Source organism: Schistocerca nitens, chromosome 5 (genome assembly GCF_023898315.1).
Source record: "Schistocerca nitens isolate TAMUIC-IGC-003100 chromosome 5, iqSchNite1.1, whole genome shotgun sequence".
Lineage (NCBI taxonomy): Eukaryota > Metazoa > Arthropoda > Insecta > Orthoptera > Acrididae > Schistocerca > Schistocerca nitens.
In genome coordinates, this window is record NC_064618.1 from 848,296,409 (window position 1) to 848,323,744 (window position 27,336).

Consider the following 27,336-nt stretch of genomic DNA (forward strand, 5'->3'; position numbering starts at 1 on the left):
TTAAACCTAACTAACCTAAGCACATCACACACATCCATGAGCGAGGCAGGATTTGAACCTGCGACCGTAGTGGTCGCGCGGTTCCAGACTGCAGCACCTAGAACCGCTCGGCCACTCCGGCTGGCGCCTGCCTAATCAACCTGCTTTAAGGGCAGCTTACACGTCAAGGACAATAAACCGCTTTCCAGGCCCCAGCATGTAGGCTGCCCTTCATGACAGGTGTGTGATGTTCGAGTAGTTTTGGCCTGCTTTATTGACATGCTTTGCATGGCGACCTGTATGTCAAGGACAAAAATGATTTTAAAGCCCCTGATGTGTAGCCTGCCCTGCATGACAGGCTTATTGTGGCTATAGTATTACTGTTCTTTGTTGAACTGTACTGCACAGGCTATATGTGTTGATGAGCGTGGCTGGGGACAGGTTGATAAGTTTAGAGGAGGGGATGGACAGAGTAGGGAGGAGGAAATGGACATAGAGAGGGGAAGAGGGGAAGATGCATGAGGCAGGTGGAGGGTGCACAGAGGGGTGGTGGGCAGGTGGAAAAGGAAGAGTGGCAGGAATATATGGTCAGAGAGAGAGGGTGGAGGAAATGAGCAAAGAGGGAGGCAGCAGGGGATGAAGAAACAGAGACCCACAGATAGTGGTGGGAGGCTGAGGTGGACAGACAGAGGGAGAAGAGGTGGACACAGAGAGAGGAAAGAGGAGACGTGTTCAATATACACTCCTGGAAATGGAAAAAAGAACACATTGACACCGGTGTGTCAGACCCACCATACTTGCTCCGGACACTGCGAGAGGGCTGTACAAGCAATGATCACACACACACGGCACAGCGGACACACCAGGAACCGCGGTGTTGGCCGTCGAATGGCGCTAGCTGCGCAGCATTTGTGCACCGCCGCCGTCAGTGTCAGCCAGTTTGCCGTGGCATACGGAGCTCCATCGCAGTCTTTAACACTGGTAGCATGCCGCGACAGCGTAGACGTGAACCGTATGTGCAGTTGACGGACTTTGAGCGAGGGCGTATAGTGGGCATGCGGGAGGCCGGGTGGACGTACCGCCGAATTGCTCAACACGTGGGGCGTGAGGTCTCCACAGTACATCGATGTTGTCGCCAGTGGTCGGCGGAAGGTGCACGTGCCCGTCGACCTGGGACCGGACCGCAGCGATGCACGGATGCACGCCAAGACCGTAGGATCCTACGCAGTGCCGTAGGGGGCCGCACCGCCACTTCCCAGCAAATTAGGGACACTGTTGCTCCTGGGGTATCGGCGAGGACCATTCGCAACCGTCTCCATGAAGCTGGGCTACGGTCCCGCACACCGTTAGGCCGTCTTCCGCTCACGCCCCAACATCGTGCAGCCCGCCTCCAGTGGTGTCGCGACAGGCGTGAATGGAGGGACGAATGGAGACGTGTCGTCTTCAGCGATGAGAGTCGCTTCTGCCTTGGTGCCAATGATGGTCGTATGCGTGTTTGGCGCCGTGCAGGTGAGCGCCACAATCAGGACTGCATACGACCGAGGCACACAGGGCCAACACCCGGCATCATGGTGTGGGGAGCGATCTTCTACACTGGCCGTACACCACTGGTGATCGTCGATGGGACACTGAATAGTGCACGGTACATCCAAACCGTCATCGAACCCATCGTTCTACCATTCCTAGACCGGCAAGGGAACTTGCTGTTCCAACAGGACAATGCACGTCCGCATGTATCCCGTGCCACCCAACGTGCTCTAGAAGGTGTAAGTCAACTACCCTGGCCAGCAAGATCTCCGGATCTGTCCCCCATTGAGCATGTTTGGGACTGGATGAAGCGTCGTCTCACGCGGTCTGCACGTCCAGCACGAACGCTGGTCCAACTGAGGCGCCAGGTGGAAATGGCATGGCAAGCCGTTCCACAGGACTACATCCAGCTTCTCTACGATCGTCTCCATGGGAGAATAGCAGCCTGCATTGCTGCGAAAGGTGGATATACACTGTACTAGTGCCGACATTGTGCATGCTCTGTTGCCTGTGTCTATGTGCCTGTGGTTCTGTCAGTGTGATCATGTGATGTATCTGACCCCAGGAATGTGTCAATAAAGTTTCCCCTTCCTGGGACAATGAATTCACGGTGTTCTTATTTCAATTTCCAGGAGTGTAAGTGTTGAATGCACAAGTCATTGGGGAAAGACTAGTGTATTATATACGTAAATGGCCAATTTGCTTCCCCATCCTTTACCACTATGTGCATTTGCTCTGGCCCTAATAATGTGTTGTCAATAGTGTGTTAAACTCTTGACTTGTGCCCCAGTAGGGCCACATTCCTACAAGTGTCAAGCAATACATCACTTCTTTCTATTTGTATCTCATGAAGAGACCAACATGTCTAACACAGCTATCAGCCAAGAAGTGAAAATGACTGAAATAAAATTTGTAGTTTCATTCTAAGCTCGCTTCCTTTCAACATCACTAAATTTGTGCATTTTTAAAAATACTATTATTTTGTAGAGTTACTTTAGGTCACATCCACGTGAGTAGGCCACACGTATATATACAGTCAGTTATACAAATTTCCGTAGCAATTTGAATGATACAACATGATGAGAAACAGACCATTGTAAAATTTAAAAAACCATCTACACAGCATGAGCTATAGGACCAAGCCTAATGGCCCGCTTCAGAGCTTCCGCTGTTGTGTAGACGAACTTGTATAACAGTGAAGAAACTGCACAATGCTGGGAGGCATCACAATTAAACAGCAGTCCGAGCATTCTAATTTTACTGTAGCATTACTTATTTAACATGCAGTGGGTTGATTCCATCGTGAATCCATTGGCTTTAATCCTTTTTTTTTTCTTTTTTTACAAATACTGGACTAACTCAGCAGGCTTCAACAAGAGTCATTCCACTAAAATAACTGATTAAGATTTGTTCTTAAAATGTTTGATCAGAGGAATGTACTAAGCAGAATTCATTTCTGCCAGTAGGTACTTCCAGTTCCCTCAGTTGCCTGACCAAGCTATGAAAACATTTATCTTTGCACTGTAGGCTTAGTGATGCCACCTACTATGTTTTCCAAGTTCTCCAGATACCACACTGAAAGTAACCCAGCAGGTGTCAAACTATTAGTCAATGTGTGTGTGTGTGTGTGTGTGTGTGTGTGTGTGTTCTGTAGGCTGACAATGCACAATTTTTAAACTATGGAAACTACGTGCTATGCACTCCGGTTGGCTGTGGGATTGCCCTGTTGCTGAATGCTCTGGACAACACATGACTGCAAATGCTTTGCTTGTCAGAGTTGTCAGAAACTGTGATGTATCTGAGATGGTCCACACCGTCAAGCTCCATGTGCATTACCATCGGCTAGTCCACAAACAAAAACCATATCTCGTCGCTCTTCAAACGGATACTGAGCCACTGCGCTTACTGTATGACTAAATTGCAGGTGACGTGTGTGTGCTCCGAAGTGAAGCTTACATGTGAATGTCTCTGACGTGAGGTGGAGACACACAGCAAGACCTATTCGACACGTGTGCATATATCATTTTGGAGCAGTGATGGGGTGAGGGACGTTTGTATGTGTGAACCGACGACCTTAGCGCTGCCCGTCAACCGACAAACGGCAACAGGGCAATCCCATGGCCAATCGGGGCAGGTGGTGCCAAGTTTCCGTTCCTACTGGCATCAGCTATCCGGGGTTAAAATTTCGTGACACAATTTTTCTCCACCCTGTATATGTTTACATCCTTAATTTTGGCGAACTTAGAGATACACATAACAACAAGAGGTGTAGTGATAATGTGTATACTACAAGGTGCCTCGGTGGCCACAACAGTTCCCTGAACAGGGTACTGTACTCCAATTAAAATAACACTGTCACTGACTTTTCAGTGAGTCGAGTGGGAGGGGAGAGCTGGCAGCCAACCATAATCCTTCATCGAATGCTGTGTGCTCACTGTGTTGCCTGTTTTGCAGATACAAGCAGAGCCTTGTCGAGTGTGGCTGGATACCCGTCGGCAACTCACAGCAAGCTGTCAACCACACAAGTATTTTATTTGGTCTTTATCCCATTGTTAACAGTTGACAAGACACCATATACATTGAACTGCACTGTGCCTTTATGTGAGGGGAATGGATCTGGCAGATCGTTGAGAATACAGAGCAACCTTTTGAAGAAGGTGATACAAGTGACGGTGGACATACGACCCAGAGATTCATTCGAGTTTTCCAACCAGGATGAATGCTGTGCTGCTTCAAACACTACGGGCTCAAAAAGTAGGGTACTAATCTTGGCTCTGGATTTTAGCACATCAGTGAGCTTGTCTGTTCTGACATTGAACACATCCTTCCTCCTGAAATCTTCCACAAATTCGTAAAATAACATAACAGGTAACATTTAATACCTCCCCAACTTTCACCGATTCCGATCCACCACTTCTGCCAATAATCTGCGCTAGCTTCTCGGTCCAGTCCTCAGTCACTGCAAAACAGCCAAAATTGAAAGCTTGTGTCTAACAGCATATTTGCTCCAGCACCCACTTGCCAGCTTCTGAGATCCTATAATGCCGTAGTGAAGCAGCTGCAAGAATTCCATTGTTTAAACACAAGAAGCTGTGTGAACCAGGCACACAGTTGCCACACAAACAGTGTTACTGACAGATGTCTGTTCAGTATTAGACATTTCTTTTGGATGCTACTTGGATGAAAAGACACTGAGACAACGGCATGTGTTTACAGTCACAGTTCAAGGGAACCTTTTTTTGCCCCTGTTCACTTTTTATTCCCCTTCAAAGACCGCATGCTTGGTGAGAGCTCATCTCATCGTGCACTCGGTAGTGCCTATGGCCCTGGTCACATCTCAATGAAGAATTCAAAATATTGCACTCTGAACAGGAGTGTGTAGGGGAACTGTGGCTCATGTTTAGACGAATAGCTTAACAAGCACTGGATAGGTAGAACAGTTCGTGGTGGGAGAGATGCTACGTGGTATACACTCTCTCCAAAGAAACAACTATTACACATTAGGTGTAAGATAAATCATAAGGCTATAGATAGAGAGATGGTACATGAAAGATATTTTATTGTAAAAATAGCAGGGAGTAAAGTCATGACTACTGCTGCAGCAGTGCTTTACTGAGAGACCTTTCCTATAAAAGTTCTGAATATTCCTTTACAAGGATAATCCCAGGAGGACTGCAACAGCTCAGTTGTCATACTGATGCAATGTTGAGTGATATAGATATGAATGCCAGCAGCAGTGGAAACTGAGAATTTCTTGTTATGCAGAGCACATCTTGTCTCTGCACATTTAGCAGACACTTAAGGCTAGCTGCACGGAAGTCTGTTGGAGTCCCATACAGTTCATGCTATACATTAAATGAACTGACTGACAATATTAATATGAACCTCTGACCTTTGTAAAAAGAGGCAATTAGCCATAATCAAGGTCACCTGCAGGATTCTGTAGGAGAACAAACAGATGCATGTGATTGGGAATTAGTTTCACAGATGAGCTGAAGGCACAGGTTTCAGAAGCTCCATTTGATCCCATGTAAACGTCCTCCAAATGTGTGTACTTCCTACTTCTGTATGAACAATGGCCTATTAGCAACCATGAAAAATCCTTCATGTTGCCTCAGACAGACTCTTTAATTGCCTTCAGCATTAACTGTGGTCTATCAGCCCAGATAACCCCTTCCCATGCTTTGAGTGTCCAATGGCAGGTTCCTGCTCTCATGCTAATGTGATTCCCTACGGTATGGCTGCTCGTCTGTGGTTGTCATCAAGCATTTAATTGGAGAGTCTTTTTCTGCAGTGTGGCCCATCTACTCAATGCTGCAATCCAGAAAAATCAACTGTGACCCTTGTCATCCAACACTTCTTATCCCACAGCATCTGACACTGATGGCAGAATTTTCCCCTGAATGAGATACTCATGTATGTTACCAGATTTCGCAGCTTAAGTAAGATTCCACAAAATTGTTCTGGGTTAGAATGCATCAGGTTGTAAAATATACCAATGTTTCAGCCACTACTGTGAGTGGTCTTCACTATGGTATGGAACATTAGTGGGATAGCACAACTTATACACTGTGCTCACTCCTGTCCATCTATTTCTCTAAAATAGTCATAAATAAAATTTATCATATGACGGGATGTTGGGCTCAAGATGAAGGCAACAGATGTTCTTTATCGATTTTAATTTAAAATTGAATTTTATTGGTTGACAATGGTGAATCAGAAGGGAGCTGCTCTTGTGATGTAGTGATTGTCCCATGGCACCCATTGGCTGGTAGGATTATTGGGTCAGTGCGTTCTTTGTCTACTGTGGAAGTGTTTACAGTTGTGTGTGGAGCTGATTGCAGTCTATGCATATCCAGCCTGCAACTGGTAGTGAACATCATGGAAGCTGTACTGTTTTCAGTGTAATAGAAATGTCATTGATCTGGAAATTGAAAAATCAAACAAATAAATATATAAAAATTCAAGTTGAACAGTAAATAAAGTAGCAAAGAGCTACCTCTGTGAGAGTAAGAACAACTTACCTTCCAAAGGGATGGGGGTGAAACAGGAGCTTAGCTCACGACACGCAGATAGCCATACTATTCATTGAGCATTTAACCAATTAAAGGATGAAGTTTCATGTGAAGATAAGTTTCAGATGACTGGCTGTGGATGCAAGTGCCCTGGTCTCATGCTTCTTTCAGTGCTTGTCTGTATTCCTTCCATAGCGTTAGCTGCTAATGCTTATTGATGCATTGGTATTCAACTCTCACATAGCTGGTTTGAATCCTGGTGGTGGATGAAATTTCCATCACCATCATTTTTCTATTAGGGAGGAGACATGGTGCTGTGAAGTTCCTGATGACTTGACAAGATACACCAATATCACAGGTTAATCCAAAACCCATGTACAGTATCTCATAGAGTGAGGGCACGCAACAAGGTTGATGCTGACGCTTCAGCCAGATTGGGGGTACTAAGCTCTACATCCTGCTTTCTGCTGCTCAGGACAGGTGATCTGTAAGCTACCTCTAGACATAACACTTATCTTTATTTCTCTACTGTCAACAATATAAACATCAATTTACGTGGCTGAACTCCTAGGAGACATCTTAGCCAACAGAAACAAATGAACTTAATACTTTTTATGTGCCTGTACCACTAAAGAAGTTAATAGCAAATCCACGAACATCTCAAGTGTACTTACGCTGAGAATTATTGCTGCCTTGAGTACTATTTAGAACTCGTGGTGAAAACAGGGGAGCAAAAAAATAATTGCTGTTATTTTAAATATCATGTTTTCCTTCTAAAGTCAAACAAAATTATACAGCGACTATGCCTCCACATTTGCCATTATACTTACAAAACATCCATGCAATAAATAAGTTTACTAGTACTGTTTTAGTTAATACATTTAAATAATATGACCAAGTAGTGAAAATATTGTATATGTAATATTGCCAGCCTTTTGTAACAGAAATATGAAAGAACATTTATTTAATTCAAAATATATTAAATACAAATATGAGCATTACATTTCTGAGGCAATTCAATAGTTTAGCACAATTCTCTTACAAATTGCCATGTGATGCAAAAGAATGTAGCACCATTTTTCAAATAACAAAGAAGTCTGTAGTTCTCCAAGTAGAATTAATGTGAGTGCAGGTCGCTGATACTGCTTTCAAATGGAACAGCACTGCATTCTCTGCTGCACTGCCTTCTACAGTTTGGTTGACACTTCTTCTCCTGCATAGGACACCCAAGAAAAATGAAAAATTGCTAAATAATATTGGATTACCTCAGAAATACAAGCAACATGCTGCCACACATTAAGCAATGCATGCAAATAACGAAGTAGCCTGGGTTAAGGAACTACCACAAGAAAACAAACTGCAAAGCTTGGGACTAGAATAAAAGTTAAATAGCTCCACCACTGCCAAAAGCTCTCTTAATGTGAAAAAAATTATCAATTTCATATGCTGTGAAACATGCTGATAACTGGCTGGATAAATGCGTTGAAGCATAATTATAAGGTAAAGTTAATATTCCAAGAAGATTTAATTACATAAATTTCATTTTACATAATGCATCTAGTCTATCATAGTCAGTCTTGCCCAGTTACTGAACAGATCAGAACAAGAGGGATAAACAAATATGTTTGGGGCAGCGTGTGTAGGGGAGGGGGTTGAGGAATGCTACAGTACAAAGTATCACTTATTTAGTTAACAAAATACGTACATAACTTTTGGATAAATGTGGTATGCAACAGGGATGGGGAGACGACTGATGCAGAGAGGTAGAGGGCAAGGAGCACTTCAGTCCTGTGAGCCAACATATGGCATGCAAACACCTAGAGCAACAGAATTACTGAAAACAATTGCCAACAAGTAAGTAGTAGAGCTAGAAGGAAAAGCGAAAAAAGAGGAAATGAGAAAACATTAAAATCAAGGAATAAAATCAAAAGAATCGGAAATAAGGAAACCATTTATGAACGAACAAAGAAGCACAAGCATGAACACTGAATCAGTAGACTCAAATAAGTAACAGTGCAGCCACGAAAGTACACTAGACTCTCACTAATCCGGCCATTCCTGGCACATACGGGTGCCGAATTAGTGGAAGTGCTGGATTATTGAGTGTCTGAAATTTATTTTATTCATTTATTTTGTTTTTTATTTATTTTGAAAACATAGGGGATATAGTGTACTGTACTTTTTTTAAACTGAAGGACACAGTTTTAAAACATAGAGGATATACTTCGTTAAATCAAAAATACATTAATTTTCAAAGAAAACTTAGTCCTTGAGTGTATAACATACTGTACATAATTATACAATCGTATCACTCGCTATGAAACATGTCCCTAATTTTTAATTGTCGCAATGATGATATGCGATGGTGGCATGCTTTATCACGCAACAGCTTTACAAGCATTACATCAGTACTACATGTATCCGCTTGTTGCATAATGTACTCCAGGAGAACCTTGGCACCTTCAGCACCAGCAGTGTGAGAAATCTTCATGCTCCTTCTTCCTGTGTCCTCTTCTTCATCACTTTCATCATTACTTTCTTGCACATTTTTTATTATTTCTTCATCTGTTAAAGTTTGGTCCGTATCACAGTTTTCCTCATTCAGCCTCTTAGTAACATCTTCATCATCAATTTCTCCTCCTCCTGGAAGGTTGTGGAACATGTCAGTGTACAAAGTAATTGATAATTCCGAATCGACTGGATCATCGCTGTCACTCACTACTAGATCCAACTCAGCATAAGTGGACGGCTACAATTTTCTCCAGTTCTTCATTATGGAAGTGCTCTTCTCTTCATCCCATGCTTTGGATGCTTCGAAAACAACATAATGTATGTTAATTACTTTCCACGCCTTCGGCATAGTCTCGATACAGTCATTTTCACTTTCTTTCAGCAAGGAGATGAGAAGTGAATGTCAATAATGACATTTAATTGATTCCAAAATTCCCTGGTCCATGTGCTGAATTAGGCCTGTCACATTGGGTGGGGGAAAGAATGCTTGTATACCATCGGACTTTAGAGAACGTCTGAAGGCTGACTGGGAGCATTGTCAGTCATAAGGATAGCTTTCAGTGGAAGCCTTTTCTTCTTTAGCCCTTTTCTCACTCTGGTACAAATGTTTCATGGAACCACCAACAGAATATTTGTCTGTCCAACCGCACTTTCTTCTGAGTGCAATACTGCACTGATAGAGTATTTATGTCAGTGTGTTGAAAACAATGTTGATGTTGGATTTTCCAATCACCATAAGTGGTACTTTATGACTTCCATTTGCATTACAACACACCATTAATGTTATGCGCTGTTACTGGTGCTTGTAACCGTGAGCTTCATTCTTGTTGTTGGCAGTTAATGCTTTTGAAAGAAGCATCTTGTAAAAGAGTCCTGTTTCATCAGCATTATACAAGGCATCAGCAGTTAAATCTTCTTCTCCTATTATACTCCGTATCTTGCTTACAAACTCATCAGCATTATTATTGTTAGCTGAGCGACTTTCCCTGGTGACTGTCAGCTGGCGAATGCCATGTCGTTTTTTCCAGTTTGACAGCCAACCTTCGCTCACTGCAAACAAGTTACTACCGCCAAGTTGTTTGTTAAATGTAGCTGCTTTTTCTTTTACAATTGGGCCACTGACTGGAACTCCTATATTGCATTGTCGTATGAACCATCTATAAACAGCTATGTCCAGTTATTCATTCTCACTCTTTCATGTAACCTTCCATTTTCCCAGCTCACTATTCATTTGTGTTGAGTGCTGTCGAATAACATCTTCTTTCTTTTTGATGTCATAAGTAGTTGCTCGCCCAAAACTGAACTCAGCAGCAATGGATTTCTGTGAAGAACCTCGATTTAACTTATCTAAAATTTCGAGTTTCTGCTTGAGGTCTAGCGTAACGTGTTTCCTTTTAGAAGACATGATTCCCAACTGTAAAGAAAGCTACAATTCCAAATACAGTGTATAAAGCATTGTTTAACTAAGCATTTTTGCGCACGATAATTCATTGTGCACATGTTTTAGGATGTGTTCTGAGAGGCTGGACTACTGAGGGCCGGATTAGTGAGAGTCTAGTGTATAACCAAAGCAAGCAAAACAAGGAATTAAATAGAATAAGAAGTTTTGAAGTAAATGGTCTTTGATTGCAATGGGTCTACAAAAGCTAAAGAATAACATTTTTTTTTCAATTTTGTAATCCTTTACTTCCATAATTACTTGCTCATCAAGTACATTTTTCCACTTCACCTTTGTTTTCATTAATGGAAATTCCAGCAAGGAAACAATAAAGTGAAATGAGAAATGCAACCACTCACTTGTGAGTTATGTGTGCTACATAGGCACACTCGGCAATACTTTTGAGCTACTTCTCTTGCTGAATATTAAGAACACCCTCTACCTTACGCAATGACTCAACCACCCAAATGCAACCATTGATCACTTGAAAGCAAGTAAAGTTTCTGTACTTTTACATGTGGATATACAACACCCATCAACCAGCTAGAGATAAGTGGTTGTCTTTCTTCATTTTTGTTTCTTGTTTCTATCTTCATTTTTCATTCTCTGTTGCTTGCTCAGTTCTCTTCATTTTTTTTATTAGTGTTTCTTCTACTATTCCTTTTCCTCCAACCTCTGTTCTCCTCTTCCTTTCCCACATCCCTCATATATCACACTCTTTTTCCTCTTTCTCATATTCATCATACATCATATTATTTTCGTCTTTATACATAAACGTTTTCAGAATTACTCTTGATTTCCAACAGTTTCTGGTCCTGACTTGTGAATGCATTCTGTTACAGAACTTATTATTTACTTCTTGGTCTCAATTTCGCATGGTGTTTAGTCTCATTGTCTTCTCATTTATCTACTTTAACACACAGAATTTAACTTTTTGAATGGTGAAGTTTCACAACTGTAAAAGATGAGCATTTTATGATTGTCATGAAACAGGATTTCATTCAGTATGGAGAAGATGCCTAGGATAAAGAGTGTCTACTGTTCATCCACCCAGATAGGCCAGAAAGGAATGCTATGCTAGCCAGTCACAGTAAGTAACCAAGTGTCTTCCTTTACAAAGCCATAAGCCTATAGAAAATGAAAAACTAAGCACTATAGTCCATTGCTCCACCGACTGAGTTACCAAAGGATTCACAAGAGATGAGCAAATTCACCAATACTTGCTTTGCTCCCAAGTTGTCACTGGAAAATGACTATTAATTGGCAGATTGTAAATAGAGGACACTGATCATGAACAGTCATTTGTGAGATCTTGGGTCCACAGGTAAGTGATCAGTGGAGATGAAAGGACATAATGTTTGAGGTTCACAGACTATCAGTCCAGATAACTCAGCTGCAAAGTCAAGGAGGAAACGAATATCATGGCACGAGAAGACACCATACTTTGCACTGTCTTTATTGCTGTCGTCTACTATGGCCATATCTGTGATTGCTGATCCTGGGACTTGTTCCAGCAGTAAATACTCCTGCTTTGTAAGATTATGGGAACAAACTGCTAATAAATTGCCAGTAACTGATGTCTTTGTAGTGCTACCTAATTCAAATATTTGACCAATGTCTTTCCCAACTGACCACTGTCACAGAGACATAAAATAGAAATGATGAAGATGAGAGCTAGAACTGTGATAGAAATCACTGATACTGATGGAAACCAAAACGAACTGTAAGACAGAAAGCAGATGAAATATAATGGGAAACAAGTAAAGAAGTATGTAAGAGACTAACTTAAAAGAAAAAGATAACAAATAATGGTAGAAACACAGAGGATCCATAATTGGAAAATAAGATTGGATTGGATTGCTTTGGGGGAAGAGACCAAACAGCGAGGTCATCGGTCTCATTGGATTAGGGAAGGATGGGGAAGGAAGTCGGCCGTGCCCTTTCAAGGGAACCATCCCAGCATTTGCCTGGAGTGATTTAGGGAAATCACGGAAAACCTAAATCAGGATGGCCGGATGCGGGATTGAACTGTCGTCCTCCCGAATGCGAGTCCAGTGTGTGGAAAATAAGAAATTAACATTTATGGCAAAGAGTAATTCAAGACCAAGTGGATGGTGGCTCCTGTAAGTGGTCATATCTCATCTTCAAAGTACAGAATCAATGGTGTTGAGTGGTAGGAACTAAATAACTTCGGAGGTAAACCAAGCATCCAAATCCATTATTATATCCCAGACCATGTTCAGCAACATAAAATTTTTGAGATGCTCTTGTAAAGTATGTGTATGTCATTAATTATGCCAATGCTAGTGTAGGATACTCAAAATAATTTGTGAATGAGCAGACAATGCATGAGTACTTTTCTCGTATGTTTTCACAGGGTTTTATACCAATGACGGGACTGGAATATCTGGTTCTTGGGAGTTGCTCCATGAAGGCTTATATAATTAAACAATGAAAAATGTATGTGAAAATGTAAATCTCATTTCAGGACATGACTCAAGGAATTTACTGTCTACTATCTTGGTGAAGAAGATTCCTATCTACTTTCCGTTCCAAGAAGGTCCTATTTCTAGATGTTCTGGAAGATTAGCAGTTTTTTTGAAAATTGCTAAGCAAGTACACTTCTTCAGTGGTACATAGTAGTAAGTTTGTTTCAAAGTCTAAGATATATGAATGTTGATTTTTCTAAAGTTGCAGATTTTATGTTCAGAAATGCCACTGCTGTTTACCATTGTCCTCTTCAGATTACCAGTGTGCCTCCGCATAACAAAGTTCGTCATTCTGCTCTCTGTCTTGATCTAACAATCTGCCTTAATTATGTACAGATAACCATGGATATTTTTAAGCAGCTGAACAAGATTAACATAAGATAACACATGTACATCTATTCATGAAGTACACAAATCACAAGATTTTAAAAAATCCAGAATTTATGCTAACCATGTCACGCTAATGAGCTCAGAGCACTACACTTCAATAAGAGCAGAAATTATTGTAGAAGAAGCAGTAAATAAAATTGTTACAAAATAATAACTGTGCCATACATAACTGCTTGAAAACTGCAGCTGTCATAATCAGAAGACCTTACAACTCAGTGCTGTGTCTTGAAATAATTCCCTTTGACAAATACTCAAGTAATACCCACTGTAGTTTCAATAGCCAAAACTGGAAGAAATACATGAAAAAGAAAATCGTAAACAAGAATGTTAAAGATAACAGACTGGATAGAAATCATATAGGATGGTGGGTCATTAGCAACATCAAAGAGATACAAATATGAATCAAAAGTAAGTTTGGTATGTAATTGCAGAGTTTTAAATCTAAGTCCCATGGTATCTATGGATTGGTGTGGATATGAATAATTACTAAAATGTAAGGAGAAAAACGAGACAAAAATTCACTGTGCTGGTATAAATATAAATAAAAAGGTCACATGTATAGAGAAAATAAGGAATTTTATCTTTTCATGTTTTTATTCACTTAGTTACTTTCTGCAACTGGTCTTATTTATTGTTTCTTAATTTCACCTAGTTTATGTTGACTGCTTTTTCAAGCAGAGTTTGATGTTATTTGCTAATTCTATTAACATCTTTGAAGTTACATGTGTACCAAATGTATTTTGTATTTCAACTAGACATTATTGGTTTCCATCACTGGGTATGAAATGTCTGAAAAAAAGTCTACATTTTACACAACACTGAACAAGTTGAAGGAGTAATGTTTGGAACTTACCATTATCTGGAAGTCTGGGAGAACCTCTTTCAGATAAGATTGCTGTTCCCCATTCCAGAGGTTTGGGAGTGCCAGTTTGAAGTTGTCTATATGTTCCATATATATGAGATGGTGTACCTGGAAGGCAGCAGAGATGAACCCAATGTTAAATCAGTTTAAATGAGCAGTAACAATAAATTTTACTACATGGCAACGATCTACACCAGCTTCTTAGAAACTGAGGACAACTGAAGAAAGAAAACAAGATTAAGGGTCAGTATCCCACTGGGAATGAGATCATTATACAAGGGGCACTTGCTTAAATTGTACAGTGATGAGGAAGGGCAATGGCACGTCCTTTCCAAAGGAGCAATCCCAATAGTTGCCTCATGTCATTTAGAGAAACCATGGAAAGCCTAAATTTAGGAGGTTGGATGTGTATTTTAGCCCTGCTCCCCCTGACTGTGAGGAAATTGTGTCTTTCTACACAACATATTCAGAGACTAAATAAATAGTCTAGAAAATCCTGTGCAGAAGGGATGAGGAACATCTTACTGTTGAATGAAGCTCAGTATTTTCAGAAGAGGAAAAATTCAAACTATAACATAAAAAAGAAAAGTACATTTCAAGAATGAAAAATGCAAAGTAAATTTAATGAGTGATATGTGGGAAGTGTCATATATGCACTATCTGAGCACTGAATGAGCTTCTTAACACTTGTGGGAGCCAACAATAAGTCTGATTCATAGAGCAGGTCAAAAATTAAGACAAGAGAGAGAGTACAACAATATTGTCAAAAATATCTCTCTGCTGTGAGTCACTTTATAAAATCTGTGCATTTTACCAACAGAGTTCACAGAATACTTGACGTTCCTGCTTTCTTTCAGAAACATCGTAGTAATAATTCTAGTACAGCATACTAAAGTTATCATGAGCGATAGCAGAAAATTCTGTCAATGAGGACTTAAAAAAGGAAGCAATAAGCAATTAATAAAGTCTTCAAGAGATTTTGTGTAGTGAGTCAAAACATAAATTTGTGTATACATGTATATAGTAAAATACCAGAATTTTCTTTAAACATTGTAATTTACTAATTTATGTATCTCTTATGTTCTGTTAAGCTCAACTGGAAAAAAAAATACTAGCTTTCCATGTATACTAGTCCATTCAAAATTCCTGGGTACCAATAGATAAAGGTTGAAACCAGATTGTGTGAACAGTTATTAAGGATTTCACATACACATAATAAACTTTCCCATACTGGTTCATCAAGCGCTTATCAAAAACGCTACATTCACTGTAATTGCAGTGAGACAGTCTCATATGCGCCACAAATATTCTCATGAACCTGTAGAATAATAAATCTGTGTTAATAACAGAAGAAACATGGGCACAATGACAATGCAAAAGGAAAAAAAAACTACACACAACAGTAGTTATCATCCATAGAAATACAGCAACGAAAGTGTCCAACAGTTAAATGGAAAAAAAATATCTGAAAGAAAGTATAGCAGAATCACATATGAATCATTGTAGCCTGAAAAATCTGAGGAACAAAAAATTACACAGAAAATACTGTGGAAATATCAAAAAGAAAAGAAAGAGTGAAATAAAAAGGCAAAATAATTGCACGATGAGACAAAAAGGTCACATGTGTGTGTGTGTGGAGAGCCAAAAGAATGGAATGAAGCAATTCTAATTGATGTAATGAAAAAGAAAGACAGAAAGACAGACAAAGACATCCCATCAGCTAGGACCAACAATTGATGAGAGGAGTGAAGTGATAATAGTTCTGTAGCCTTAAATTTTATTCTGCTGGTTATTAGGACATATGAAGTGTGCCATGTTGCGCGTGATGTTGAGCGCATGTGATAGCATGGAGAATCCACGCTGTTGTTAACTATTGGTACTATAGACAAACCGCAGAGGTACAGCTCCCAGATGCACTGGTATGTGGTGTATGGCCAACCAAACAGATCAACTTTGTCCAGTACTTTCTCTCTGTATTCTTCCTGGACACTGCCACACATGGAGATGACACACACAGTATGAACTTGGTGATATCAACAAGAAACGTTCTGAGGACCAGCAGACACACACAGAAGTTTCATGTTACTATTTTTACTTCTTGAGGCTTACATTTACAAAACCCAGAAGGCTTTTTCATTGACTGTATCGCTTTAATTAAAATATCATCCACAGAATGACGACCACCTGCTCCTTCCGGATGAATGCCTTCACAGAACATTTTAATACAGTTTTGATAGATGAATGTGGACACTGAATAGAGATACTGTGATACAATACTGCCTGTCATGACCAGGCCTAATGAGAGAGCGGGAGGTAAAATCCTTGGGGCGCAAGACTCATGGGTGGCCCAAGTCTCTCAAGAGTTCATATACCACAAGGTGCTGTTATTATTAAATAAATTTTGCATCACATAATAAATTAAAGACCATTACTCTAACAGTGAGACAATCAATGCCTCATGGAGGCAAAACTGTGCTTTCTTTAAACATTGTTGTAAATCCTACCAGAACATTTCCCCAACAAGAGCAGTGAAATATCATTATAATTTGGTAGGACTGCCAGCATTCAAAGATAAGGTACTTCTGATTCTGCCAAAAAGTGGTTTTACAGGAAATATACAGAAATATTTTGCATTCAAGGGTATAAACAAAATAAAATACACACTAAGAAAATAAATGACGCACTGTGAAGTAATTATCCAAATGGTGTGAAAATTGGTAGATGTGATTTACATATACAAAGGGGTGATTACAGTTTCATAAAAATTTGGTGATTTATTTGAGCAAGCCAATAAAAGTCTTGGTCCACCTCTGGCCCTTATGCAAGCAGTTATTTGGCTTGGCATTCATTGACATAGTTGTTGGATATACTACTAAGAGATATCATGCCAAATTTTGTCCAATCGACACATTAGGTCATCAAAATTCTGAGCTGGTTGGAGGGCCCTGCCCATAGTGCTCCAAATGTTCTCAACTGGAGAGAGGTCTGACAACCTTGATGGCCAAGGTGGGATTTATCAAGCATGAAGACAAGCATTAGAGACTCTTGCTGTGCACAGGTGAGCATTATATTGCTGAAATGTAAGCCCAGGATGGCTTGCCACGAAGAGCAACAAAGGAGGGTGTAGAAAATCATCAACGTACCACTATGCTGTAAGGTTACCATGCATGACAACCAAAGGGGTTCTGCTATGAAATGAAATGGCACCGCAGACCATCACTCCTAGTGGTTGGTCCATGTGGTGGGTGACAGATAATTTGGTATCCCACTGCCGTCTGGGGCTTCATGTCTTTGTCGGTCATCAGGGCTCAATTCAAAGCAGGGCTCATCACACGTATTGTCTTAGAGTATAATGACTTTTCTGGAGACTAGAAAACTACTCTGTAGGAATCAGCATGGGTTTTGAAAAAGACGATCGTGTGAAACCCAGCTCGCGCTGTTCGTCCACGAGACTCAGAGGGCCATAGACACGGGTTCACAGGTAGATGCCGTCTTTCTTGACTTCCGCAAGGTGTTCGATACAGTTCCCCACAGTCGTTTAATGAACAAAGTGAGAGCATATGGACTATCAGACCAATTGTGCGATTGGATTGAAGAGTTCCTAGATAACAGAATGCATCATGTCATTCTCAGTGGAGAGAAGTCTTCCGAAGTAAGAGCGATTTCAAGTGTGCCGCAGGGGAGTGTCGTAGGACCGTTGCTATTCACAATATACATAAATGACCTTGTGGATAACATCAGAAGTTCACTGAGGCTTTTTTCGGATGATGCTGTGGTATATCGAGAGGTTGTAACAATGGAAAATTGTACTCAAATGCAGGAAGATCTGCAGTGAATTGATGCATGGTGCAGGGAATGGCAATTGAATCTCAATGTAGACAAGTGTAATGTGCTGCAAATACATAGAAAGAAAGATCCCATATCATTTAGCTACAATATAACAGGTCAGCAACTGGAAGCAGTTAATTCCATAAATTATCTGGGAGTACGCATTAGGAGTGATTTAAAACGGAATGATCATATAAAGTTGATCATCGGTAAAGCGGATGCCAGACTGAGATTCATTGGAAGAATCCTAAGGAAATGCAATCCGAAAACAAAGGAAGTAGGTTACAGTACATTTGTTCACCCACTGCTTGAATACTGCTCACCAGTGTGGGATCCGTACCAGATACGGTTGATAGAAGAGATAGAGAAGATCCAACGGAGAGCAGCGCACTTCGTTACAGGATCATTTAGTAATTGTGAAAGCGTTCTGGAGATGATAGATAAACTCCAGTGGAAGACTCTGCAGGAGAGACACTCAGTAGCTCGGTACGGGCATTTGTTGAAGTTTCGAGAACATACCTTCTCCGAGTAGTCAAGCAGTATATTGCTCCCTCCTATGTATATCTTGCGGGGAGACCATGAGGATAAAATCAGAGAGATTAGAGCCCACACATAGGCATACCGACAATCCTTCTTTCCACAAACAATACAAGAGTGGAATAGAAGGGAGAACCGATAGAGGTACTCAAGGTACCCTCCACCACACACCGTCATGTGCTTGTGGAGTATGGATGTAGATGTAGATGTAGGTGTAGAAGCCAGTTCCACTCCGGTCAGTGAGATTCCACAGCAAAGACATTTCTGGAGTCCCTCCCCCAGACATTGGTGAGATATCAACCTATCTGTCTCCATCATACAGCCTGACAACCAAGAGTGATTGTCTGGGGTGCCATTTCATTTCATAGCAGGAACCCTTTGGTTGTCATCTGCAGCACCCTTACAGCTCAACAGTACTTTGACAATATTCTTGTTGCCCTTCATGGCAAGCCATCCTGGGCTTATATTTCAGAAAGATAATGCCTGCCTCCTTGTGGTGAGAGTCTCTACTGCCTGCCTTCGTGTTTGCCAAAACCCTAACTTGGCCAGCAAGTTCACCGGATCTGTCAGCAATTATGAACATCTGGAGCATTATGGGCACGACTCTTAGCCAACTTGGGATTTTGACAATGTAATATGCCAACTAGACAGAATTCGGCATTACGAGGTGTGGCTAGAAAAAAACCGGACTAGTGCTGGTGAAACAATAAAACGAATGCAATAAGGCTGAAAGTCGCGTGGCCTGTCACGTGACTCTCGCTCCGCCTACTGCTCGAGTTTCATCTGCCTCCTGCACTCAGTCTGCCCGTGGCGTCTGTTTTAAGTAGTTGACGTTTTGTCTGTGCGTCGGAAAATGTTGAGTGTACAGAAAGAACAGCGTGTTAACATCAAATTTTGTTTCAAACTAGGAAAATCTGCAAGTGAAACGTTTGTAATGTTACAACAAGTGTACGGCGATGATTGTTTATCGCGAACACAAGTGTTTGAGTGGTTTAAACGATTTAAAGGTGGCCACGAAGACACCAGTGATGACACTCGCACTGGCAGACCATTGTCAGCAAAAACTGATGCAAACATTGAAAAAATCGGTAAACTTGTTCGACAAGATCGCCGTTTAACAATCAGAGAAGTGTCTGAGTTAACAGGAGTTGACAAGGAAAGTGTCGAACAAGTTTACCGATTTTTTCAATGTTTGCATCAGTTTTTGCTGACAATGGTCTGCCAGTGCGAGTGTCATCACTGGTGTCTTCGCGGCCATCTTTAAATCGTTTAAACCACTCAAACACTTGTGTTCGCGATAAACAATCATCGCCGTACACTTGTTGTAACATTACAAACGTTTCACTTGCAGATTTTCCTAGTTTGAAACAAAATTTGATGTTAACACGCTGTTCTTTCTGTACACTCAACATTTTCCGACGCACAGACAAAACGTCAACTACTTAAAACAGACGCCACGGGCAGACTGAGTGCAGGAGGCAGATGAAACTCGAGCAGTAGGCGGAGCGAGAGTCACGTGACAGGCCACGCGACTTTCAGCCTTATTGCATTCGTTTTATTGTTTCACCAGTACTAGTCCGGTTTTTTTCTAGCCACACCTCGTATACCCCTCAGAGGACATCCAACAACTCTGTCAATTAATGCCAAACTGAATAACTGCTTGCACAAGGGCCAGAGATAGACCAGGGATTTATTGAACTGGTCAATTTATGAAGCTCTTTCTCTTGAATAACTCATCAAATTTTTCTGAGGTTTTAATTATTTGTTTGTACATGTACGTCACACCACCAATTTCCATCCCATTTGGATATTTACTTCATAGTGCATCATTTTTTAGTCTTATAGTGTGTGTGTGTGTGTGTGTGTGTGTGTGTGTGTGTGTCGTTGTCCAGGAAGAATTGTGAACATGAAGAAATGAAATGACTTGAAAGAGGTACATTGGTCATGCTTATGCTCAGAGGTAAAGAGGTAATGTCCTTCTTTTGTTCGTCTGTAGAATAGCCAATGTAAATGGCAATCTCCATGTTACTTGATGCAACATTATTTCTTGGTCAATCTTGGCCTTCAGAAGTTCATTTTAGAAAACTGCAGGTCTAAGTAATGGAAATTTCTTCAGATCTTGAGTCACTATGATCCAACTCTCGCAAAACCTATATGCAGGGTCAGAGACGCACATGAACCTGGAAAGTGAGCTAAAAGTGCTCCATCTGTCTACTGATACAACGAATTCATTTCTAGTTGTACTCATCATGTCAGGAGTGCCATCATGGAACAGAGAGAAAATGAGAAGTATTACCCAGTTGTTGTCGATGCAATGCCTGATTCAACATTCATCCTGCATTGTATTTACTTCAATAAGGAACTTGATAAACCAGAAATAAATGAACAGCTTTGGAATTTGTAGATTGTAATCAGAAAATAGGAATTGCTAATGCACATGTAATTTGATCAAACCTATGAAACACTCAGTTCCTATCAGTGTTATGCTGTGGACAAAGTTATGATAACAGAGGTAATATGAGAAGGTGTTATGAAAGAGTTCGGACACATTTTCTTCCATGGACTCATTTTGCAAAACTCTCTCATGTACCTGTCATAGCCTTATGTGGTGTACATGCACCTGACAGTTGTCATGAAGCAAGTACTTGTTTTTAGGATAACTGAATTTCCTTACAACGAGTTTGATTGCAGTCTTCAATTATGGGAAATTTTGGTACAGTATATTGGAAGTTCTTTATATTCCATGTCTGATACCCTTTTGAGTGCTCATGTTGATGCTATAAGACCATTTGCAGCTCACTTGGATAAGACTGCCACTACCGTTGAAACTCTCAGTATGTTAAATTGGTCAGCTGAAACATGTTCTGTGTGTATGGGGTGTTTAATCATGACATCAATTTGGCTGGAGTTGTTGGTACAAGTTGATTACAGAATCCAATTACTATCAGCTCAAAATACTGCAATTTACATTGAGGTAGCACATCTATAGAGCTTATTAAATAACTTAAAATATCGTCATGAAAATTGCGACACTATTCTCCCTGAATCTAAAGTTGTTGCCAAATTAAACTGATCCTGAATTCCCAGAGGCACAAATAAAGAAGAGGAAGTCGTTTCATGATGAAACCAAAAGTATGAAGTGACAGACATAAAACCAGAAGATTTATTGAAGATTTTTTTATGTCATCACTGAGGAGGAGTAGATTTGTGTTTAATGTCCCGCCGACAACGAGGTCATTGGAGACGGAGCGCAAGCTCGGGTGAGGGAAGGATGGGGAAGGAAATCGGCCGTGCCCTTTCAAAGGAACCATCCCGGCATTTGCCTGAAGCGATTTAGGGAAATCACAGAAAACCTAAATCAGGATGGCCGGAGACGGGATTGAACCGTCGTCCTCCCGAATGCGAGTCCAGTGGTCATCACTGACAGTCTGGCATCTAACATGGAAAAAATCATGTGAAACAGTGAAGATTACAGATGAAATATTTGGATTTGTATGGGAATCTTCAAAGGTGACTGATGATCAGGTCACTTAAGGCATACGAGTTATTTATCAGTGATGTCACAGGACATTAAGAAGAAGAAATGAAATATTTGAAAACTATTCACACTTCAAACTTTGAATACATTGCTTTGGAATGATTAGACCTCTTGAATAAGATGCATGAGCTCACAATTCCAAGCTTATTTCCTAGTGTATGTGTAGCCTTGTGCACCTATTACGAGGGGGGGGGGGGGGGTTGAAAAGTTTCTAGTTTAACAAATAAAGAATGACAGAAATTTCATAATACCAATTTATTTTTCAATATAATACCAGCATACACTAATACACTTGCAGGCACACTCGGATAACTTCTGCAAACCAAGCATTCACAGCATCAATCAATGCATCTTCATTGTCAAATCATTGTCCTTTGATGTCTTTTTTTACGTTTGGGAAAAGAAAAAAGTCTGATGGAGCCAAATCTGGAGAATATGGTGAATGACATAACAATTCAAACCTGCAGTCATGCAGAGGTTCCAGTGTTGTGAGGGATTTGTGCGCCTGATGCAAAAGAACTCCATGCGCCAGTTTTCCGCATCTTTTTTTCTTTATCTGTTTTCTTAAATGGTGCACGAGTAATAGCGTGATGCATTGATAGTTAAACCTTTTTTGCAAGTAATCCACCAAAATTATCCCTTTCTGCATCCCAGAAGACCTTACCGGCTGATTTTTGCACCCAGAATTTTTTTGGAGTGGTGGATGAAGGATGTTTCCTCTGTTGTGACCGTTGTTTTGTCTCAGGATCAGAGTGGTGAACCCACGTTTCATCCATTGCCACATACCTTACAAGAAAGCCATCTTCATCTGCTTCAAATTGGCAGATGATTTCTTTGCAACACTGCACATGCTTCTATCCCTCATCTGCCTTCAAACCTTTCAGGACCCACAGAGATGAAACTTTCCACATTTCCAAAATATCCACAACAATGTCATGAGCATGCCCATGGGACATTCCAAACATGGTTTCTGTGTGCTGCAATGTTGTTCAACGATCCTACAAAATCGTGTCGTGAATTGCTGTCACTGTTTCATCAGTAGCAACGGTGACAGGCCTCCCATTCCTTGGCACATCTTCCACACTCGTTCTTCCATGTTTGAAGTTGGACACCCAGTTTTTCACTGTTGTATAAGACAGAACACGGTCCCTAAGTGTATTCCGCATGACCTCTGCAATTTCCTTGGGCGTCATTCACTTCAAATGAAGATATTCAATCACAGCGTGGTTCTTGATTCACTCAGTATTTGCCATTTTGCTTACACTATGGTATACGAAACATCCTAGCAGCAAAACTAATGAAACTGGAGCCACGAAATTTTACTTGCATACCCACAAAGGATCACCATAAAAGTAGTTATTGTTGTTTGAGCAAGACATTACAGTAGCCATCTTGGACTAGAAACTTTTCAGCCATCCCTCGTACACTCTTCTACAGCTATAGCTCAAGCAGAGATGTCATTTTTATGTGTGTGTCCTGCTGCCACTTGGTGAGTAGATTTTTTTATCTATCCAATTAAATTAGGTTATAGTATGCTACCTGTTGCACAACTCACTGCGGTTTACATGCAAGTCCACTAATGTCTGTTTACTGAGATACGTGGGTATGCCAGGGAATGAGTGGGGACAGATGTACAAAACTGTATAGTACTCCAACTTTCACTCCAAATTTAGGAAAAGTAAATTAAACCAATAAAAAAATTAAATTAAATGGAAAATTTACAATAATTCAATACTGGGTAGCACATGAAGCCAAACTTGTAAGTTCATCAGTCACATCAGTTTTCTCTCTTGCCATGAAGGTCTTGGTTTAGCATCCTAGCTGTGGTAGTCTTGGGTTCCTGATAACTGTCTTCAGCACTACTTTTCAAATTAATATTCATTACTTTTCTTCCACTCTCTTAGCCCATGAAAGCATCATGGAGCTGGTATTCTTTCTCAATATACTCATATTTAACCTTTGCACACTCACTCATGGTTTATCTGACTGGTGTGTTCCGTCAAAGCTGCAGTGAGAAACTGGAGACATAGTTTATGGCTATTTTTTATTTTACTACATTCCAAATGATTTTGATTGTGATAGAACATTATACAGGGTGCAGCACATAAAGCCGGCCCATTGTACACAATGTGCACAAACTAACCATTTCCTCTGATGTACCGACACAACATGGAACTTTGTTGTTGTGTAATGCACAGTCGAGAAAAAGGCCTCATTATGTAAAGCCAGGTTAGTGCGAGTGTGTGATAATGCTGTATTCATTACCCGAGCATGTTGCCATTGTTGAAGCATTCATTCACACTGGATCTTTTGTGAAAACAAAGAATTTGTTTCAGGAGAAATTTCTGGGACATTCTGTGCCAGCAAAAAGCACCATACAGGAATTGATTGAAAACTGGCAGCGTACAACATCGGTTCAAACTGCTCCCAGGAACAGACCACGACCTGTCTGCATATCTGAATTAAAGAAGCACAGGAGCAGGGGATAATGACAAGAAGTCCTCATAAGTCAACCAGGAGACTGAGTCAACAGGTTCCTGTGAGTGAGAGAAGTTCCAGGGGATGATATCCTATGACTTATAACTAATTTATTTTTTCCATGGTAAGAATAGCAGTTGAAATAAAAGCATTTAAAATCTGAGCGATGGGCATAGAATTTTGTACATAAAATGAAGCATTTGCAGACACTGCATTAGTGATGTCATGTCCTCTAAAACATCAGAAAATTAGGAATTCTGTTATACATCTGTACATAAATTTTCTGGTCTGTGTCAGAACAATTCACACCTAAATACAATGCAATGATATATCAGTCTGTATAATTTCTTCAAATGTTTACAGGCTCTGTAACACAAGACAACACTGCAACCAAACTTAGTGCTGTTAATAGTGGTTCGATGACGTGTGTGTATTACCCTGTGCTCTGATTTAATTTATAATGCCACGAACAACTGTTAGTCCACTTGAATTTTGCTGGCAATATCTCATGCCATTGTAAACAGTGCAATTGTGAACATATGTTTAGTGCATAATAAGAAATTGTATTTATTGTATATTTCATCCAAATGAGTATTTCTTGTGTATTTCCAATATTCTGCAAACTGCGTTGTTTAAGTCGTGTCCAACTTTATTTAAAATAATAATAAAGATGGAGTGCTACATTTGGAGATGGGGCCCTCATCACTCAAATTGAAGAATCAAGACAACTGACATGCTTATGCACTTTGGACACCCAGGATAAGGACTGAGAAATTGTATTGCCAAACACCAGTCTGTAAACTACAACTGATTTTCACACCTGTGCAGAAGACTACTCTATCAAAATATTATTAAAGGCCGTTTTTTTGGCCCTTTTGATCAATCCATTGCAAAATAGCAGATCACTGTTTAGTGAGGATGGGGAACGATGCTGCATGCTGTACGTCATCTGCCATGAATGGTAGTGGTTATAATTGCTGGTTGGTAATGTGAGAAACATTGTTTTTATTCTAAGCTCCAGTAATTATTTAACATTTGAGATTTTTAATTTCTTGAAGATCTTGGGACTCATTTACACTATCTGATAAGAAGTGTCCAGGCACCTCTGCGTAATGCGGTGCTGTCCACTAGATGTCACAATAGGCAGAACTAGAGATTGGTCGTTCACGAACTAACGGGTCCAAAGGAATGGTTCACCAAGATGAACGGAATGAGAGAGGAATGAATTCTAAGGAATGGTCTTTCATAGTTCACTTCGGTTGCGGTTTCCCAGGAACGGGAAACGATCGGTCTCATTTCTGCAACGGCACATCGGCCGGTCTCATTCCAGCCTCGGTCCCATTACCGTCTGTCTCAGTCGTGGCTTTCTACTTATAGTTCCCAGGAATGGGAAACGGTCAGTTTTGTTCCTGCAACAGCACGTCGACCAGTCTCATTCCAGCCTCAGTTCCGTTCCCGTCTGTCTCAGTCTCGATCAGCCAGACTCGGCCTTCTTCGCATGGCCACTCGTCACAGTTCCACTGCTGACTGCTCATAGGTAGTTCAGTATTGAGTTGTTGTTGTTCGTTTTGTTTGCTTCGCATGCCAATTCTAGATCTGTTTCAAAACTTTTTTGAACTCTGAAGTTCTGATTCTTTTTGCATTCTATTCAGCCTCCATGAGCGGTAATTAAAATGTATTTTATAATTATGTAAATTACATAAAAATTACGTGGTATGTAATACATACATCTTTTCAGGTAACAAAACAGCGTATCAGCTCACTTCACAATTTCGATAAACAGCAGAAGAAAAACTTGTAAAAAGGCAAGATTTTTTGTTATTACACATGCAAAGGACATCGGCACGGCACACATGAGATGGCAATTTTTGTCTTTTTTTGATCCAATGTATAAGAGCATGTTCATTGTTATGGAAGACAGACCGACTTGCAACCGAATGATGCCCGCGCTTTGTAATCGAGTGCATGGCGTCACATTTTGTAAAGAGAATATGATATCTCCTACAATATTATTTCAGTGGTACAGGGTGGCACACAAAAAATCAGCCCCGAGTACTAGACTGCTCACTGTCACTTACCACTCGTCATCTATTGTTTCGAAGTTGTTTGCATTAGCTTATTTGTTATTTCTTCACTGCCTAATCATTACATGTTTATCTATACTGCTCATAGTGGTCAACAAATCATGCATAACTGGTGAGCAGTACGTACTCAAGGCTGGTTTTTCATGTGCCACGTTATATTATTTCACTGCGATCAGCCACATAATGCTGCAGTTGGCTACACAAGATGTTTTGCAGAATCATGAAAATTACAAGTGTGTGAGAATTCTGTTATGAATAAAAACTCTGTACTCCAAGGGGGAGACAAGTGCCTCCTCTTGGCACCTTCCATCTTCAGTCACTTACTGTATGCTACTAATTTTCAATCTTTCATAAGAACCATATATCAAGCACAATGAACAGTGAATGAGTAAAAATGAACAGTTCCCAAAAAAGAGCGATCACCAATGAACTAGTTCCGAAGGATGAACGACTTTGCCCATCTCTAGGCAGAACCACTAGTACAAAATGTGGCAGGGGTGTGGTCATTAGAGAAGCAATAGCAGCAGAATGAGTCAGTCTTCTTCAGCTTTGAATTTGGATTAGTCACTGGATGTCACCTGAGTAACAAACCCGTAAAAGACATTTCTACCCTTCTAAAGCTGCCAAGTCGACTATCGGTAGTGTGACTGTGAAGTGGAA